The sequence below is a fragment of the Protopterus annectens genome, chromosome 7.part0 (genome assembly GCF_019279795.1).
Source record: "Protopterus annectens isolate FY-2018-M chromosome 7.part0, PAN1.0, whole genome shotgun sequence".
In the NCBI taxonomy this organism is placed as follows: domain Eukaryota; kingdom Metazoa; phylum Chordata; order Ceratodontiformes; family Protopteridae; genus Protopterus; species Protopterus annectens.
The window spans coordinates 1,630,923,342-1,630,942,274 of NC_056739.1; the positions used below are offsets into that span (position 1 = coordinate 1,630,923,342).

Here is an 18,933-nt window from a genome sequence, read left to right on the forward strand (position 1 = left end):
ATTCATTTGATGTTATAAATACAATAGCTGTTTGAATATATTAGAGCAATAAATTACTATAAATCCTTCTCTGAAGTATTTGTTTGAAGGGAAAATTAATGAAGTACTCTATATAAAGACAACTTGCTATAACTATTTAAATTTGAAATTTCTAGTATAAAGTACATTTTAATTAATTAATGAATTTTTTCTAAAAATAATGACTGAAATATGAAACATTCAATCTGCAAGAATTTATTGGGAAAATATTTATATATATATTATAACGTTGTTACTCAAATATATTCAATACTTTTGTATAGAAGGAAATATTTTTGAGAAGATTATTACTAATGTTAAACTGTTTTGTCACAATTATAAAACAAAACAGAGATAATTAATTATACCTAAATAACCTGGGGGAGAGGGGGAATATTGACTTGAAACCTGATTTAACTAACAACTTCAAGCTTCATACAAAAGTACTGGAACATCTTCACTATGAATCAAAAACAACTGTATTGCATTTAATGTCATGTAAACTACTACATGGTTTTGAAATAACACAATGTTAAATTTGAAATTCTACCCATTGAACACAGAGTGGAAACACACTTATATTTAAATTTAAAGCATTATTAATATGTTAAATATGTTACACAGAATTAGATATGTAGAAATCAATACTTTCATACACATTATTATATATTTATCTGTTAGCTGATTATATTATTCTTTCAAATTATGTAAATAATATTTTATTGATTTTGAGGTTAAAGAGAGATTAATCTAAACACTATTCACAAGGTTAGAAGGTTTGCTTGGGTAGTATTACTAGTCGGGCAAAGAGGTATATTACCTCATAGTGATATGGAATGTATTATACGAGTTGAAATATTAAGTTTACTAATTCATTTGTTTTTTATAATGGTTTGGTGTCTACAGGTAAAATACTCAATACATATATGAACAATATGAAATCAAAACATTTTTATAAAACAAAACCAAGGGTTAAATTATTTCCATATACTGTCATACAAAACAAACAAAGTAAAATATGGAATGTTTATCCATAAATATTAATGGTCTGAACAATAATAATAGGTGGAGTTTATTCAAATATTTAAGTTTACATAAATCACAAATAGTATTCCTACAAGAGACTCATTTGTTAGATATAACAGTATAAATATTAACTACACTGTGCTAACAAACTCTCAATATAAACAAAAGAAAAGAGTGGTAGCCATATTAATTAGTAATGAAATAATATCTCCCAAAATAATTAACACCTATCATGATATACCAGGTATGTTTTCTCTAGTGTCTATGGAATTGAATAAAAACGTTTATACTTTAATAAATTTATACTGGATACCAGGGCTCAGATTATGAACAGTTAAACATCATTTTGAAGAAATAATCCATTTAACTAAAAGTAGCCTGATAATAGCAGAAGATTTTAATTGCATAACGAATGATAAAGACACTGACTCAAAAACCATAAGAAGAAAACTACCTTTATCAAAGGCACTTTTAAAATTCACAGACACAATGTGCTTAAAAGATATAAATGATTTTGCTGACCCGGACTCATTAATTTATTCCTTTTACTCTCATAGGCATAAAACTAACTCTAGGATAGACAGGATATATATATATATATATATATATATATATATATATATATATATATATATATATATATATATATATCTAATGATTTAATAAAAAAATAGATAAAAGTTAAAATAATAAATTGTCCACTATCTGATCATAATGCACTAGTTTTTGAGATAGAAGTTAAGCACATAGCTACAAATCCTATCACAAGAATACCTTCTTACATCACAAAATTAACAGACTTTAAAGAATTCTATGAAAAATAAATTAAAGCTTTTCTTGAATTAAACATAACAGGGGACATCTCAGAAATATATATTTGGGACTCATTAAAACTATATATATATATATATATATATATATATATATATATATATGGGAAAGTATTATCTTGGTACATTAAGCCTGGAATAAAGATATGTTATAATTACAAGAGAAAGCCAATAAATTGAAGTTGGAAGTTCAAAAAGGAAATATAAATTCAGCTCAAGAATTACTACAAACTAACAATAAATATGCAGAAATATTACATCATAAGATTATGATTAATTTAGAAAAGATAAAACTGGACTCTTATTCCACAAATCCAAAACATCAAAAACAATTAGCAAATAGAATAAAAAAAAATAATCAAATCCAAACAAATCAAAGAAATATATATACCTAATACTAAAAAAAAGTAACAGACTTACATAGTATTCTGGAAGCATTTAGACAACAATATAAATCTGATAATTCTTTAAATTCTCAAGAAATATCTACCAAACAGAAAAATTACCTTGAAAATAAAATTCTTACTAGGTTAACACAATTACAAATAGACACTATAAATAAGTCAGTTACAATGACGGAACTGAAATCACAAATTAAAAAACTGAAAGTAAATAAAGCACTTGGCCCAGATAATATATTACCTGACATGTATAAATTAATACCTAATCAGGCTATAGCCTTACTTTTAAAAGTATATAATATAGTTAAACAAGACATAAATATGCCACCCTCTTGGAAATATTCATTGATATCCCCAATAATTAAATCAGGTAAAGCTGAAAAGCAATGCTCATCATATAGACCAATATTATTATTGAATATCGATTACAAAATGTTTATGGCAATATACTCAGCCAGAATCAAACACTTTTGCCCCATGTTAATCCATGAAGACCAGACAGGTTTTATTAAGGGAAGAAATACCTATAGGTTCATAGGTAGGTACTAGGCTATTGGCCCTAGGGCCTATATAAGCCTAGCCAAAAGGTACCTTGGCTTTCGCCACCCAAGAAAATTATTTTCCTGTGCCACTGTTGAGCAGAACCACAGAAGTGATCCCCATCTCCCATCCAATCATCAAGATTTTTCTTGAAGAGTGCTAATGAGGAGCTTTGTTTGATATAGATAGGTAATGTGTTCCGGAGTATGGGAAGTCTCTGGTACAGGAATCTATCCCTCAAGCAAGTTCTGTTTATTGTGGTGACAAGCTTTAGGTCCCTAGAGCATGTAGCATGGAGGGATTGGGATTTTTTTTTAAGTGGAGCATGTCCAAAAGCTTTGGGTTTGACATAGCTTTGTGTGTTAGGCAGAGATTGCCTCTGAGTAGGCGATATGCGACAGAGTAAAGTGGCAGTTTTTTGAGATGGTCTGTGTAGGGCATCTGTTTGAGGCCGGTAGTCCTCTTTGTGAGGTATTTCTGCAGCCTTTCCAGTTGTTGTAGATGTCTTGTGATGTACATACCAAAAGGGGCATTGTACTTTATAATGGGAATAATTAGTGATGAGTAGAGGGGAACAATTACCTCTTTTTTCCTGGATGAGAAAGCTTTGGTGATGAGGTGTGCCACGTAGAAGGATTTCTTGACTACTGTGGTGATGTGATTATCAAAGGAGAGACTACTGTCCACATGTGTCCCAAAGTCTCTTATCACACTTTCGGTGTTAAGTAGACCACCGCCTATGTGGTAGTTCATGGGTACAGAGTTTTTACCAGAAGGGATGACAATGCACTTTTTGGCATTGAGCTTGAGGCCATGGTTTTGACACCAGGCATCTGTCTCAGCGAGGCCCTTTTGTAGGATGTTCACATCTTTTGGAGTTTTGATTATGGCTCCTAGTTTGCAGTCATCTGCAAACTTCACTAGCCAAAGACCTTCTGTGTTAGCCTGTACTTCAGAGAAGTAGATACCAAACAGGAGAGGACCCAGGACTGAAGCCTGTGGTACTCCACTTGTCACTGGTCTGAAGTTGGATTTGGAGTCTGCTACTTTCACAGTGTGGGTTCTGTCAGTGAGCCAGTTGGCAACCCATCTTGTGACATAGGGATTTATACCTAGTTTAGTGAGTTTATTTCTAATTCCAGAGTGGGGGGATGGTGTCAAAAGCCTTGGCGAGATCTAGATAGGCTGTGTGAACCACCTTACCCTCATCTACGGCTTTGGGGACTGCTTCAAAGAAGTCTATCAGATTTAGGTGACATGATCTGCCTTTTACAAACCCAAACTGGGTGGGGTCCAGAGTTTGGAGATTACCAATGTCATTGTTTATAAGTTCCATGATAAGAGTGAGATAACCGTCGCTGTGCGCCATTCAGTGGGCACGTAGCCTGAGGTGAGGCTATGACTGAACATGGTACTTAGGTGGGGTGCCAGTTCGTTCTGTAGTCCATGTAGAACACAGCCTGGGATGTTGTCAGGTCCCATGGATGCTGTGTTCTTGGCTTTGGAGAGTGTGCTTTTTACCTGTGCAGCCATGATTACAGGAACTTTGCATTCTTCCGGTATAGAGATGGGCTCTTTAGGGGATGAGAAAGGGGTAAAGTTAGCACTGAACCTATCTGCCAGGATGTTGGCAATATCAGTTGGTTCTGTATATTTAGTGCCATTGTGCTGTAACTCAGAGCAGATCTGAGTGTTGCCATTGAGATTCTTGACATAGCTATAGAATGCTTTGTGGTCGTCTTTAGAGTTAGTGGCGATTTTGTTTTCGTAACTAGCTTTGGAGTTTATGAGGGATCTCAGCTTCTTACTGAAGCTGACCAGAGAGTTCCTCCAATCATGGGATTTTACTCTTTTTTGCAACAGTTTCTTTCTTCTGTTTTAGAGTTTGTTTATGGCAAGGGACCACCAGATTGGCTTCCTTTTTTTGGAGGATAGCATCTTGGTTCTGTTTGGGATTGCAAAATTCATGCACTCGTGTAAGTGCTTATAAAGCGCATTTCTGTAGGATTCAGCAGTCATACCTCTATTGTCCATTAGCATGGGTGTCGAAGTTTGCCACTTCTGTTTTAAGAAGCATGAAGTTGGCTTTGGAGAAATTTTGTACGGTGGTTTCCTTAATGGGGGGTGGGGGAGGGATGTGGATGTCTAGGGTGATTAGCTTGTGGTCGGATCTGACAGAGGAATTGACCTTTGGTGTGCAGCACCGGTTGCTCATGTTGGTAATAACCAGGTCTAGTACCAGGTCTAGAATATTGCTGCCCCTGGTGGGGGTGTGGATAAGTTGATCCAACGCATTGGAATTTATGAATTCAAGAAAACGTTGAGCACAAGAGTTGGTACATGAGCAGTTTTCCCAGTTATTGGTGGGGTAGTTGAAATCACCCATTATTAGGGTGTTAGGTTGTACCCTAATATTTTCCAGTGTATCAAGAAATGAGGAGTGGGAATCCTGGGACATGGTGGGTGATCTGAAGCAAGCTATAATTTGGATTGTAGTCTTGCCCAGAGTTAGTTGCACTTGGATAATCTCGGATGCTTTATGCTGAGCAACTAGCCTGGAGGTGTGGATATCCTTAATGAATATGGAAACACCTCTGCCTTTAGTGTTTCGGTCCAGGTTAAGTGGCCGGAAGGTGTGGTAATGCTGGGATACTCTCTGGAACCTTGAACCAGGTCTCTGTCACTGCACAGATGTCAATGTTTTCCATTTTAAGGAGTGCCGAGTGAGTGCATTTTGAGGTTTAGACTTCTAGCATTGAGTAGCAATACCCTCAGATTCTGCTTGCTTGTACCTGTTATGGTGGTGAATTTGTCATTTGAACCTTGCCTAAAAAAGGCACTATAGGGGTGGCTAGAGCATTAGCCAGTATCCAGAATCCCAGGGGCAACAGGTACAGGCAATCCCTGGCAAAGCATCGTGGTTTGTAAATCATGTCATCCCAGGCAGCCAGATACTGGATCCCCTTAGAATGACACCAGAAGCTTAGCCAATTGTTGAAGTCAATCATTTTGTCCTTGTACTGTGGTATCATTCTGGGTGATGGCAGGATGCTACTAAGGGCTAGGGTCATACCTGCCTGAGCTACAAGATCGGACAGCTCCTCCATGTCCCTTTTCATGTAGTCCAGGAAGGTAGGTCTTAGGTCATTCACACCAACATGGACAATGACAGAGTCATATGTGAACTTGTTGTGGAGTGACCTGAGTGCATGCGTTATGTGATGGATCCTGGCACCCGACAGGCAGCTGACAGTAGCTTTCTCCTTGTTTAGCCTGGTGAGTGGAACATCAGTGTGCCTGACTATAGAATCACCTATGACTAGAGTGTTGGGTACGTTGTTATGCCTTATGGGCTGTGGTTGAGTGGCACACTGAGTTTGTGGGCTATGTGTCATTTGGATTGTGTTGGGGGGTGGTGGTTGCTTATGTTTCTGCTTTGGAGGTACCTTTTGCTTGGGCAGGTTTTTACTGAGAGCCTCCGTGAATGTAGGTGTGTGTTTTGTGTTTCTATGTGTGTGTTTTGATGGTGTAGGTTTTGAGGGACTATGTGATGAATGTGGTGTGGTGCAAGTGTTTACCTTCTCCTCTTGACTGTCTAGTCCAGTCTTGGGTGAAGACAGCTTTGCTTCCAGTTTGGCTATATAAGTGCATCTCTCACCGATTGTAGTATTAGGTGGTAAGAGGAGAGGGTTGTCTGTCTACATGAAGCAATTGCTGCATTGCCCCAAGATGCCCAGATTCATCACGTAGACAGGAAAAAACACCAGGAGCTGACCCTTAGACATGCCTGGATAGGTGCTTATTTGTTAAGTACTAGAAACTGTTTTCCTCTAGACAAGTGGGGAAAGTTGAGTGCTGTAGTTATTTGTAGCTTATTTAGTGCTTACGAGTTCTGAACAAGTGCTGGGCTCAAAGAAACAGACTTGAGTGCTGAAACTAAAAATGTGGCTAGTTCTAAGAAACAAAATTAAGCTAGAAGACTTCCCTCCAACACAGAAAGGCCTGGGGGCTCAGAAACCCACAAACAGTCCTGGACACAGTAAATCTGTATCCGGACTAGACTACCCACAGGAAGGCAGGGAACAAGCTTAGACAAAAAAAAAAATTAAGTGGAAAGAGAGAAAGGAGGAGCAGAAACTAAGTGGATTGGCCTTCTCAAATGTTCTCCCTGAATTAGGTAGAATGAGGTAATAACACTAGACTGGGAGGAGTGTCCCAGATCAAATTTACAGTAGGGGCGGGCAGGGCAACCGCAAAGCCATCCATTATAAGAACAGCATACAAATAGAGAGGGAGGATGGGAAACAAACTGAAGAAATGTTTCTCACAGCAGAAAAGCAGTAGTGAGCCTTTAAATGAAAGTTTTAAACCAATAAATGAGCCTCTAGAGAAAGCTTTTAACTGCAAACAAGTTATATGACACTTTCCTTGGCAGGAGATCAGAATCAAACTACCCAAACAGATGCTTAATAAAAGTGGACAATTTCCAGTTAATACCTCACACACAGTGAAACTAGCTAGAAAAGTATGCAGTAGACAAAGTGCTATAAATAACTCTAAAAATAAGCAAAAAAAACAGGATACTTGATGTTATATATTATAGATCCGAGTTTGCTCAGTGTCCTTCCTTTGATTAGCTCAGTGTGAAATGGCAGAAACACTCACAAACTTAACTTCTTAGGTAACAGAAAGTTGAAACCTGAGACAACTTTAAAAAAAAAGCTCAAAAGAACCAATGAGGTGCTTATTCTAAGCTGTAGTCCAGGTGACCCCAGTCAGCCAATGACCTTAAACAATCATCTCTCACTGAAATGCCTAATGGCTTTGGCTAAACCAAGATGTCCTTGAACATGTGCTCAGAAACACAGCCTCCACAAACACTAGGCCCAAACACAAGCCTGAATATGGACAATGCTACAAATATCCACACTACTTAGGTAGAAACAAACTGCAGAAATGTTTCTCACAGCAGAAAAGCAGCAATGAGCCATTAAATGAAAGTTTTAAACAGATAAAGGAGCCTCTAGAGAGAGCTTTTAACTGCAAACAAGTTATATGACACTCTCCTTGGCAGGAGAGTAGTATCAAACAACCCAAACAGATGCTTAATAAAAGTGGAAAATTTCCAGTTAATACCTCACACACAGTGAAACTAGCTAGAAAAGTATGCAGTAGACAAACTGCTATAAATAACTCAAAAAAATAAGCAAAAAAACAGGATACTTAATGTTATATATTATATATCTGAATTTGCTCAGTGTCCTTCCTTCGATTAGCTCAGTGTGAAATGGCAATCTTAAAAGAATTTTATCACTCATAGATTATACTAAACATATAAATCTTGATTTAAACATAATTTCCCTAGATATTAACAAAGCTTTTGATTCAGTTAACTGGAATTTTCTAACATTAGTTTTAAATACATATAATTTCCCCATAAATTTCAATACTCTCATTCAATCATTATACAAAGAATCTACAGCATATGTTAAATTAGGATCATATAGGTCAGGTCCTATACAAATCAAAAAGGGAACTAAACAGGGTTGGCCTTTATCACCACTGCTATTTGCATTAGCAATAGAACCCTTTGCAAATGAAATTAGATCAAATAATAACATTAAAGGAATACACATTAACAAAACATTAAACCTTAAATTACAACTCTTTGCTGATGACACTAAATCTTTGCAAGCATTATTCAATGATATAAACGAATTTCAAAATGTCTCAAACTTACACTTTAATGAAAACAAAACAAAAATCTTACCATGCAATACCAAAAAGAAATATATAAGCAAAGAATATTCCAAATATATAGCAGTAGATGACAAAATACTGTATTTAGGTATAGATTTACTTGAAGACTTAACAGATTCATTTATATTTAATTAAAAAAAACACTAGATAAAATAGAGCAAACAATATCTAACTGGAACAAATACATGTTTACAATGGGAGACAGATTATATCTTATTAAATCAATCATCTTTCCCAAAGTTGTTCTTCTTCTTTCGGCTTTTCCCGGTTAGGGGTTGCCACAGCGGACCACCTGTCTGCTCATGATTGGCAGTAGAGTTTTACAGTGTCGAGTTGCCAGCCCGGTGCTCTACCTTCCACAGAGGGCACACACATGCACACACTCACACCTAGGGACAATTTTAGAGTGTCCAATCCACCTACAGCATGTCTTTTGGATGTGGGAGGAAACCCACGCGACCACAGGGAGGACATGCAGACTCCACACAGAAGGCACCCCAGCCGAGGATCGAACCAGGGAACCTCTTGCTGTGAGATGACAATGCTAACCGCTGCACCACCATGGCATCTTTCCCAAAGTACTATACATAATACAAAGTTTCTCATTGCCACCTCCCAAGTATGTCATCCAAAGATTTAATAAAATAATATTAAATTTCTTATGGTTTCGAAATAAACCCCAAATTGCTTTAAATAAACATTTACCAAATTGGGAAGAAGGGGGAATTAATTTACCAGACATTGAGACATACATTTTATCATCTGTTGTCAAAAAAATAACCTTATGGTTAAATACTCACTACATCCCTATTCGGAAACAAATACATGAACAGATTTATATAGAACTTAATCAAAACCATATACAGGATTATTTAACTATCAGACCATTACCCCTTATCTGGTTATTAAAAGATCACCTAGTAGGAAAAAATAAAAACAATAAATTACCATCAAAATATATAAATACTACCCTAAAACATATATAAACAAAGTCCCAAATGTGAATTCTTGTTTTTTTCTAACTCTACCAATAGTCTTTACGCCTGCTATCCTTGATACATTCCAAACATAAAAAATAAATACATTAAAGAAAAGTTCAATAAACTATTGGTATTAACTAGTAGAACAAGATAAATTATTAACTAATGATCAAATAATTAACAAGTATAATATAAATAATAATTCATGGTTACCCTGCAAAATCTAAGACAATATCTTTAAATAAAACCAAACAAATGCAAACAACAGTTAGACAAAACGTTCCTAAATTCATTGATTATTTTATTATAATCACAAATCAACCTTATCAAGGAATATGCTACCTATCTAATATTTATAAACTTATTAAGAAAACAAAAATCTATTATCCAGATGCATACTGCAATTATTACTTACAGATAAACAACCACCCTCCTAATGAAGAAGAGAAAAAGATTATCTTATGATCCTCAAAACAAACATTATCACTATATTGGCAACTATTTACTTGGAGATATTTAAACAGAAGTTTTTATACACCACATAAGTTAACCAAAATATTTGCTAGTGAGGATCATTGTTGGAGATGTCAAATCAAGACAAGAGCTGACTGGCATCATATTTTCTATGAATGCAAGTGTCTCACTTTGTATTGGGAAAATATCAATTATTTTCTCCAAATTGCTTTTAATGATAATTATAAATTAACAAAGTGAATGATTCTGTTCGGATTTCAAGATATTATGGTAATTGATGGCAGTAGCATGCAAAATTATCACCATTCATTGGAAAAGTATGACTTCTCCCACATTTAAGGAATTTAGAAACTTGTCTTTAGCAGTTGGACATTTGGAAATATTTACACTGAAGAACAGAACAACCAGACCTACATCACTCTATAACTCTTGGATGAAAATATTAGCAATATTTGAGAAAATGGACAAAGATTTATACATTTTTTTGTTCTTTACAATGTATGTAAATATATTCATACCTTGTGCCTGTATAGACACTAATGCATATAGTTAATATTAGGAGATTACAGGTTGTAAAATTGTATATATGTTTTCTTTTCTTTCATTTTGAATTTCTGTAATGTTTGATGAATTATCATATTCAAAAATAAAAAAAAAAAAACTATAGTAAAAAAAGTGTAACCATGATGACTGGATGGGCATTCACAGAGTTATTCCTGGCCTGATTGGCTTTTCCCTTCTGGAATTGGAAGGTACTTCATAAGAGTGGGCACTGGTAGGATGCATTTGGTCTCTAGACTTACCTACCTTGTAATTCATATGATCCTAAGATCCTACTACACTTGGATAAGTTTTGCACCTACTGTTTTCCAAAAAAAAACATTTTTCCAAATAGCTTGTTATATACAGAACTCCTCTTGGAAGTAAGTACATTTTCCCTACATATCCCAACTAACATTTACCATTTCACATCCAGTCAGTCAGAATGGCTTTAAAATTTGTCGGGAAATAGTAAATATGTAGTAAGTATGAGCATTAGGCATTTAACCTCTCTTCTAGAGTTTAGGACTATAATGCTCATCTTCTGTTTTAAATCAGCAGTCTGAAAAAGTCCTACACTAAGATGAAAGTCACTACAAGAAAGATAGACTAGGTTTATTACACAGTTGCTAGATTTTCCTATTTCCTTAACTTTTTTTTAAATTTTTGGCATTCCGTTTAGCCAGCAGCATTAGTTTACGATGGTGAAACCCTAACTAAGGCCTAGATGACCTGTATTCAACTATCATGGCAGGGGTGAGCATGCCTATCCATGGGGAGTGGTAGAATGGTGCTTCCTATGTTATAATCCCTTGGATAAGTTATGGTATTGCAAGTGATGGCTCAGGGGTTGGCATTTTTCCATCAAGCTTGTTCAGTGGTAGCTCTCATTGTGGGTGCACAGGAACATGCACTCACACTGAGGAGAGTACTGTGGTTATCATGGTAGTTTGTCAACACACCTAAGTGAGGTGTTAGGACCATCGAATATGCCCTCATTGTTGGCAGGTCAATGACATCACAGGCAACCCTTATGGCCCCCCCCCCAGAAGTCTCACCAGCATACTACTGGAGAAACCCCCAGCTCAGGAGAACGAATGTGTAAAACCACAATGGGGAAGGCCTAATGGATGGCAGGAGACAAAAAGCCTAGAAAAAACATTGGTATTCTTTTGATTGATTCTGCTGCTATTAACAGAACAACTCAATACCACTTCAGGTTATCTCCATTTGTTCATCACTAATACCCAGTGGAACTCCTAGAAATCCATTTCCTTTAAAAAAGCCAAAAATGTAGTATTGAATTATCTCAAGAAATAAAGAGAAAGTGGAACATTATAATTCTTATGTGACTCATTGTACTGAAAGTTCTTCATCTTAAGACTAATCGTAGTCTATTAGAAACAAAATAGCCTTAAATAAACTGCCCCCAAATGTTGAAATAAATATCTTCAAAGCCTCCTTACCTAAAACCATAACCATTACTTTAAGAAAAATAATCAAATAATATGTAGACATTCTAATAAAATGAAGCTACAGTAATGAAGAAATCAACCATTCTCTCAAAAAGAAAAAAATATTACCACATTATATTCAGAAAATGTTCTTAAAAGAGAAATAATACCCAGTAGACAGCTTCATCTAAAAATATACTTTAAGTATACAGATATGAACAGGTACAATCTTTAATTATTTATTAGGAAGTTAAAGTACCAAGGTAGTGTGTTCTGGAGTGCTGGCAGTGCCAATGGGCAAGATGATCAACTAATGGTTTTGACCAGCCTGCCTGATTCTTAGGAGTGGTTTTTGTTTCATCTAACTATGAATCAGATAAACTGAGGGCAGTGAACTTCCCTTCCTGGACTCTTCCCTAGCCCTAGCAAGGCTAGACAGTCTTGGATGAAGGGTGTATTGGGCTTTCCTGGGCCAGCGTCCTCAAGTCAAACCTAGGCATACAACACCTGGTAAGGGCTAGAGTAATAGGTATATAAGTGAAACCTTACATACCTACCCCACCCATGTGAAGCAGAGTTCCCCCCTAACCCAATTCAAGTGGAACTTGGACAATTGGATGGGAAACCAGAAATTCATCCCTAGTTTGGCACCTATGTCTCTAATGCAAACAGGTAACCGGTAAATGGTTCATCTCCCAGGCCCATGCTTACCCTTATCAAGGTTATCAGAACTTGTCAGAGATTTGGGATGCATGGCTAGGCTTAAAAAGGCCCTTGTGGTTGTTAGCCTAGTAAACACTTATGAACCTTAAGGAATATGGTCTGAAGCTAGTGCCACACCCAGCATAGGCATTTCTTCTATGTCTGCTACGGTTGAACAGTGCTCGACCGTGAGCAGATGTCTAATCGCCTGACACCTGTTGCATTTCAGAATCCTACTCATTTGTTCATGAGACCAACCGGCAGCTGTTACTTGGTGGTAGGAGTTGATGTGACTCTCCCTTCCAGTAGGCAATAATAATGACTCCACTTCTCTTACCTCCAACCCAGATGATCACTCCTTCTTTTAAGAGGTTCTCAGCCTTATAAGGGTCAGCTTGTACTGGCCTAAAGCCCTATTCTATCTATTCAAAAATGCTTGGTTGTATATCTGGAGAAAATGTCTGAGGAACCCTGGCTCTCTCCATTTAGAGATGTTCTTTAATTACATTGTAAAGGCAGTCTGGAGGAACCCTGACTCTACCTTATTTGCTTCCAGAAAAAGGGGTACCCTCTTAATCCTTTGCCTGATTGTACATCCCCAATACATGCATCCCATTATTGATTCCTATGTGATTTATTTGGCTCGGCATAGATTACAGAGGCCACAGCTCATTGCCACTCTGCTGCCTGAGTAATTGCCCAAAGCTAGGGACAGGTGTGGGAAGAGAATGAGCTTCTCTGCCGTGTTGTAACTTACGGTCCTCAACTGTTCTCACTTGTCCATGTTTCAATCCCAGCTAGTCAGTTAGGCTCCAATGAAACACAAGAAAACAAACTGCAAAATCCCAAAGAATAAGGCACCACATCTGGAAGAACAAATTAATTTATTATAAAGCACTTTTTGTCCACACCAAATAGTCGAGCTTCATCAGATACAGGTACTTTATTCACAAGAAACTGTATAAATAACCCTCTCAGTACGTCACATGACATCCCAGCTAAAAAAATTTAAAGTGCTAGTCACATCTATTTAAGGAATAACAGCATATATTTAAAATGACCATGTTAATATTTCTAAAATCCACAATTACACTAGTTAAAACAAAAATATATTAAACTTCTGTTCAACAGTTTAATAGAACAGTATGTATGAGTATAAAACTTAAAAAATGTAAAAGTATATTTTTGAAATTGAAAAACCTAATGAGATAGTACTGGGGACCTTTCCCCTAAATATACTTTTACTGGCTTTTCTTTTTGCGTTTTTCAGACAACTTAAACTTCAACCAGTGTGCATCTACCTAAGTGAGAAAAGTACTTCCTGTTACCCACCATTTTAAGGGGCATGTCTAGTTACTCTATGGAAATCATTGTTCCACATTATTTCTCACTGATCCAGCCCAATATTGCATACAGCGTCAGGCCATGCAGCCTTCAACAAACCACCTAAAACAACACAAAGAAGTTTAATTTCTTCCTTGAAAAATCAAAGGGTTGGAAATCTTGAATTATTCAGAAACACTTCAGGAACTGTCATTATATTATTTTTCTTACCGATTACTTAGAGATTATCACTGTCTGGTCTATAAAGCAATATCTGATTCAATTATATTTGTAAATATACGCCACCGCATAGCTCTCAACTTGTTAGCACAAGAAATCTGGACAAAGCCTGACAAAATTGGGGGGGGCAAAGGTCCAAAAATAGGGACAGGTTTTAAATAAAGTTGCTAGAGTAACAGGGTTTGTGCTAACATACATTTTCTGAAGGCCCTGAAGTCTGAAACTCAAATGTATGTCATTATTTGGTGACTTCAATCTTCAGATAATCCCAGTGATTTGTCAGAAAAACACAAATTTTATGAGAAACAGACAAAAAATATGAGGCAAAAATCTTGACATTCTGTGAAAATCTGGACAGTTGAGAGCCAGAAAGGCACTGCTGAGGATAGCTAACTTTGTGTCAGGGAACCTAATACAAAAATGAGCATCATTAAAAGGAGAAAGAAACACAACACTGACCAATCTCTTGGAATAAGGTTTCCCTTACACTTAGAGGGATTACGTTTTTAACATATTTCCTTCCTTCAACATAATATTGATATACAAGACAGAAATCAAGCCTCTTGACAACCAGTAGGTTGTATGCTTGACTAATTACACCTATGAACCTATAGTTTGTGTCATGATGAACTAGGTTGTGATAGCTGTATTACTGACCACCCAAATGGCCCATTTGTCATCATGGTAAAAACCAGCTGCAAAAAGTTATTGAAATAGCTATCAGGGGTATGCTTTAGCCACAATGGCCATTTTCTTGTGGCAGTCAATGCTCACTCAACCCACAGTACCACATTAATGACCTGTGCATGTTTTTATGTATAATTCAGAATGTAGCTACTATGATAATGCACAGCCTGATGGGAGTATGCATCACTGGCATGTACTGCTGCATGCTGATTCACCCACCCCCCAAGGGTATCAATTATGCAGTGGGTTTGGCTGCTTCCCTCCAACAGGATGGGTTAGACAGTGTTGGCCACTTATTCCAATACTCCTTGTCAAGCTCCTGCAGTTCCAGAATCTATAATCTATCACTACTTGTCTGGGTGCTGGGGACACCTTTTTCCTCTTTCTATGCCACAATGTTGGCTATTAAACCACTTTCTTTTATGGATTGTCCATTTTGCCATTGCTACTGCATGCAGGGGGGGAATAAGTTGTGAAAGTGCTCCATGAAAACTCTCTGTCCCCGTACCAATGACTGTATCTCCTTGCTCATACACAATGAGTAAGAACAATCAGTGTTTTTCCATACTACCCCTTGCAAAACGTAGCCGTGGTCAGAACTTTTAGTCTATATCCACTCATAGATGTAGTCACTGTGGGAGGTTGGCATAATGGTTACGGTATTTATCTTACAGATACAAGGTACAGGGTTTGATGCTCACATTGGGTAACTGGTCAGGCTTAAAATGGTCCACATGGGCAGTTAGCCTACTACTAATCTATGAACCTATGAACTAACAAGTCAGACTACAGAACAGATGTGCAGTTATCAGCCTCACCCATCTTCCACCTTCACTGATTAACATCCCTTCTCAATGTCCTTAGAAGAAAAGTTCTGCTTCTGGCTTAGGTTATGCTTTATATAGATGGCACTCATTCATAGCCCCAGTACTGCAGGCTGATGCACTGCTAATGAGAATCTACCAACACATCCTCTATAAATCATTCTGTTTGTACACAGAGGTTTGGATGTGTTTCAATAAAGGTGCCTACTACTGTTTATCCAGAATGGTCTGACATCACTGCTATGCCTGCCTGCCTATGCAGTATCTTACTTGCCCTAACCCAATCCTGTGACTATGCCAGTATCATCCCGCATTCTGCTGTGTGTGTTCATTTAGGTCAGCTGCTGCAGCCTTTCCACTGGCACTCTAAAAACCCTGCTGTCTATGCCTACTGTATAGGTAACTATACCAGCCTTGTTCACACCCACCCTTCTAAGGCCATCCATATCACTCACCATGAGGTCATCCTTTTGTTAGTGTTAGTAGCTCTCCCTCTTTTCACAAAATAATCCTAATTTGTACATTTATGTATTGTGAAAAAAAACACGGGGGAATGGTAAATACCAAGTTATCTTAAAAGAAATGATTTTTCTAACTTTTCTTTCAATATACCACAGAGAATATATTAACATGTCTGAAGGATGTGATACTTCTTCAAAGTCCAGGTCAAGCAAATAACCATTTTTTGTCAAAAACTGACTAGAAAAGAAAAAAAAAAATCTTCCCTGTTTGACGTGTAGGGGCAAGCACTCCCTTACTTATATAACATCCTTAAAAACTGTATAACTTAATAAAGAAATTATTCACTCAATAGAAGAGAATTCAATGAAATTTAATTTTACCATATCTGAAACTACATCATAACATGGAGCAAGCAGAAACAACTACAGTTGTATAGTACTGGGTATTTCACTTTGGCTAAGGCTGTGATTTGTCTTTCAGTATGTCACACATCAGCAGTGGTGTATTAAGCATACCTTGGGCCCCTGACAGTTTTCAAATCATACCACCATAAACTTTTTTGGGAGTGGGGGACCGTGCGTATATGCATGTCCTTTAGGTTCATCTTCCTGATTGCTTTAAATGTATACCTATCTACTAGATTGTTTTAGATTATTTTAAATTATATTTATTGTTTAATTAATAATTTAATAAATCAAAGTCTGAGTGTTTTAAATGTGTGAGCTTGAATATTTTTCCAGCAAGAAGTGAAAAAATTTCCTAATCGATAATGAAATTACCCATTTCAGGACAATTCAGCCATAAAAGACCACTCAAACTGCTACCACAGTAATCCACCAATGTCTGTACTCAACACTTAACAGCAAATTTGACTGTATAGCCTCAATTAAGTATTACAAATGTGCATTAGTTCTGCAGCTAGACCAATAACTGTTTAACTTGATCATGGCAGCAGGTTCAGACATTTTTATTTATATTGACTGAGTACACATAAGACGTCTGATTGAGGAAAAACTAATAGGTAGAACAATGTATTTCAGTTGTGTGTTGTTGTCTTTCGGCTTTTCTCGGTTAGGGGGTCGCCACAGCGGAACTCCGGTCCGCTAATTATTGGCAGTAAATTTTCACGAACGCCGAGGTGCCAGCTTGATGTTCAACCTTCAACGAAGGCACGCCCATTTACGCATGTTTTTCGAACGCCCACCCAACCGCGGGGAGGATATGCAGACTCCACACAGAAGGCACTCCCCACACTCCAGCCGAGAATTGAACGGTAGAACCTCTTGCTGTGAGGCAACAATGCTACTGCTGCACCACCGTGGAAGAGAACAATGTATTTCAGTATGTTTCACAAAAACACAGAAACTAGAGTAAACTATTGTAACTTACTTCACATAGATGCATACTAGTCCTTCAAAGCCAGTTTGACTGTTTAAAATGAGCAGGTTACAAGGAACAAGATGGTGATTTATTTTCATCCACAGACAGCTTACCACAGCTACCCAATAAGTTATAGCCACTTTGCTAATGAAGTACATCTCAGACATATGATTGTTATAAAAATAATGGACACAGTAATGCATTTCAAGTTCATTTCCTGACAAACTGAATATAGCCAATGTAGTCATAATGAAGTACTCTGACTTAATTTCAACTGCAAGTTTAGACTAATGATCATTTAGAGCAGATAACCCCACAACCCCACCCAACAGTTATAGCCACTTTATTGACTGTATATACCTCATACATCTGATTATGACAGAAAATAAGGACAACAGTAAAATGTTTTTTTTTTTACTTTGTGAAGCCGCATAAAATTCAGGAACAAAAATAATGGGGGTGGAGGGAACAAATTCCAAAAATCAGGATCGATTTTTAAATATAATTCTAATTCACTTAAAATGCTAATAGAACAACTTTAGCATCAGCACGAATTTTCTGAACAAGAAGATGTATACAAGTCTAATGCCTGGAATTATTGATTGACTATACTCCGTAGTGTTTTGTTAGAAAATTAAATATTTTATGTGGGACAGAACTACGAGGCAAACATCAGTGATGTTAAGCAAAACTAGGGACAGCTGAGGTAATATTGACTTGCTTCAGAAAAAATCACACCAGTCCTCCAAAGTCAAAATAATTATCAAACAAAAGCTGTTAGTCATTGTCATGTACAGGCAGTCCCTGTACACAACAATCACGTCCTGTTGATATTAAAGCAACAGGATTTCTATCAACATGCATTTTCTGAATAATAAGAAGTATGAAATTCATGTCTGGCATTATTGCCTGACTTCAATCCTCAGAGATTTACCTGAAAACTTAATTTTTATGACAGACAGAAGAAAATCAGGAAGCAAAATCAGGAATGCTCTACAAAATCACAGGGAGCTGAGAGATATTATACACAAAAATCACGTTAGTACTGCAAAGCCAGAATAATGGTCAAACAGCAGCAGTCCGTTATTTAAATACAAGTAGCAGCAGCACCCAGCAAGTCAAGCTGGTTTTTAATACATTAAGTTTTGCAAAAATATACATTTTCTGAACGATAAGTATCATGGAATTATAGGAAGATACTAGGCAAATGACTCTAAAGGGGCATTTTACATCCAGCCATGCTTCCCCGAAATATTAGAAAGATATTGGCCCCTTAAGTTTTGTGGGGGTAT

The 18,933-nt window shown here is 36.8% G+C and overlaps 1 protein-coding gene across 1 annotated transcript in view; it reads right to left on the reverse strand.

Moving 5' to 3' along the window:
- Nucleotides 1-18,933, reverse strand: part of BSN (bassoon presynaptic cytomatrix protein) — a 2,988,702-nt gene that overhangs the window by 118,896 nt on the left and 2,850,873 nt on the right. The window lies entirely within an intron of this gene.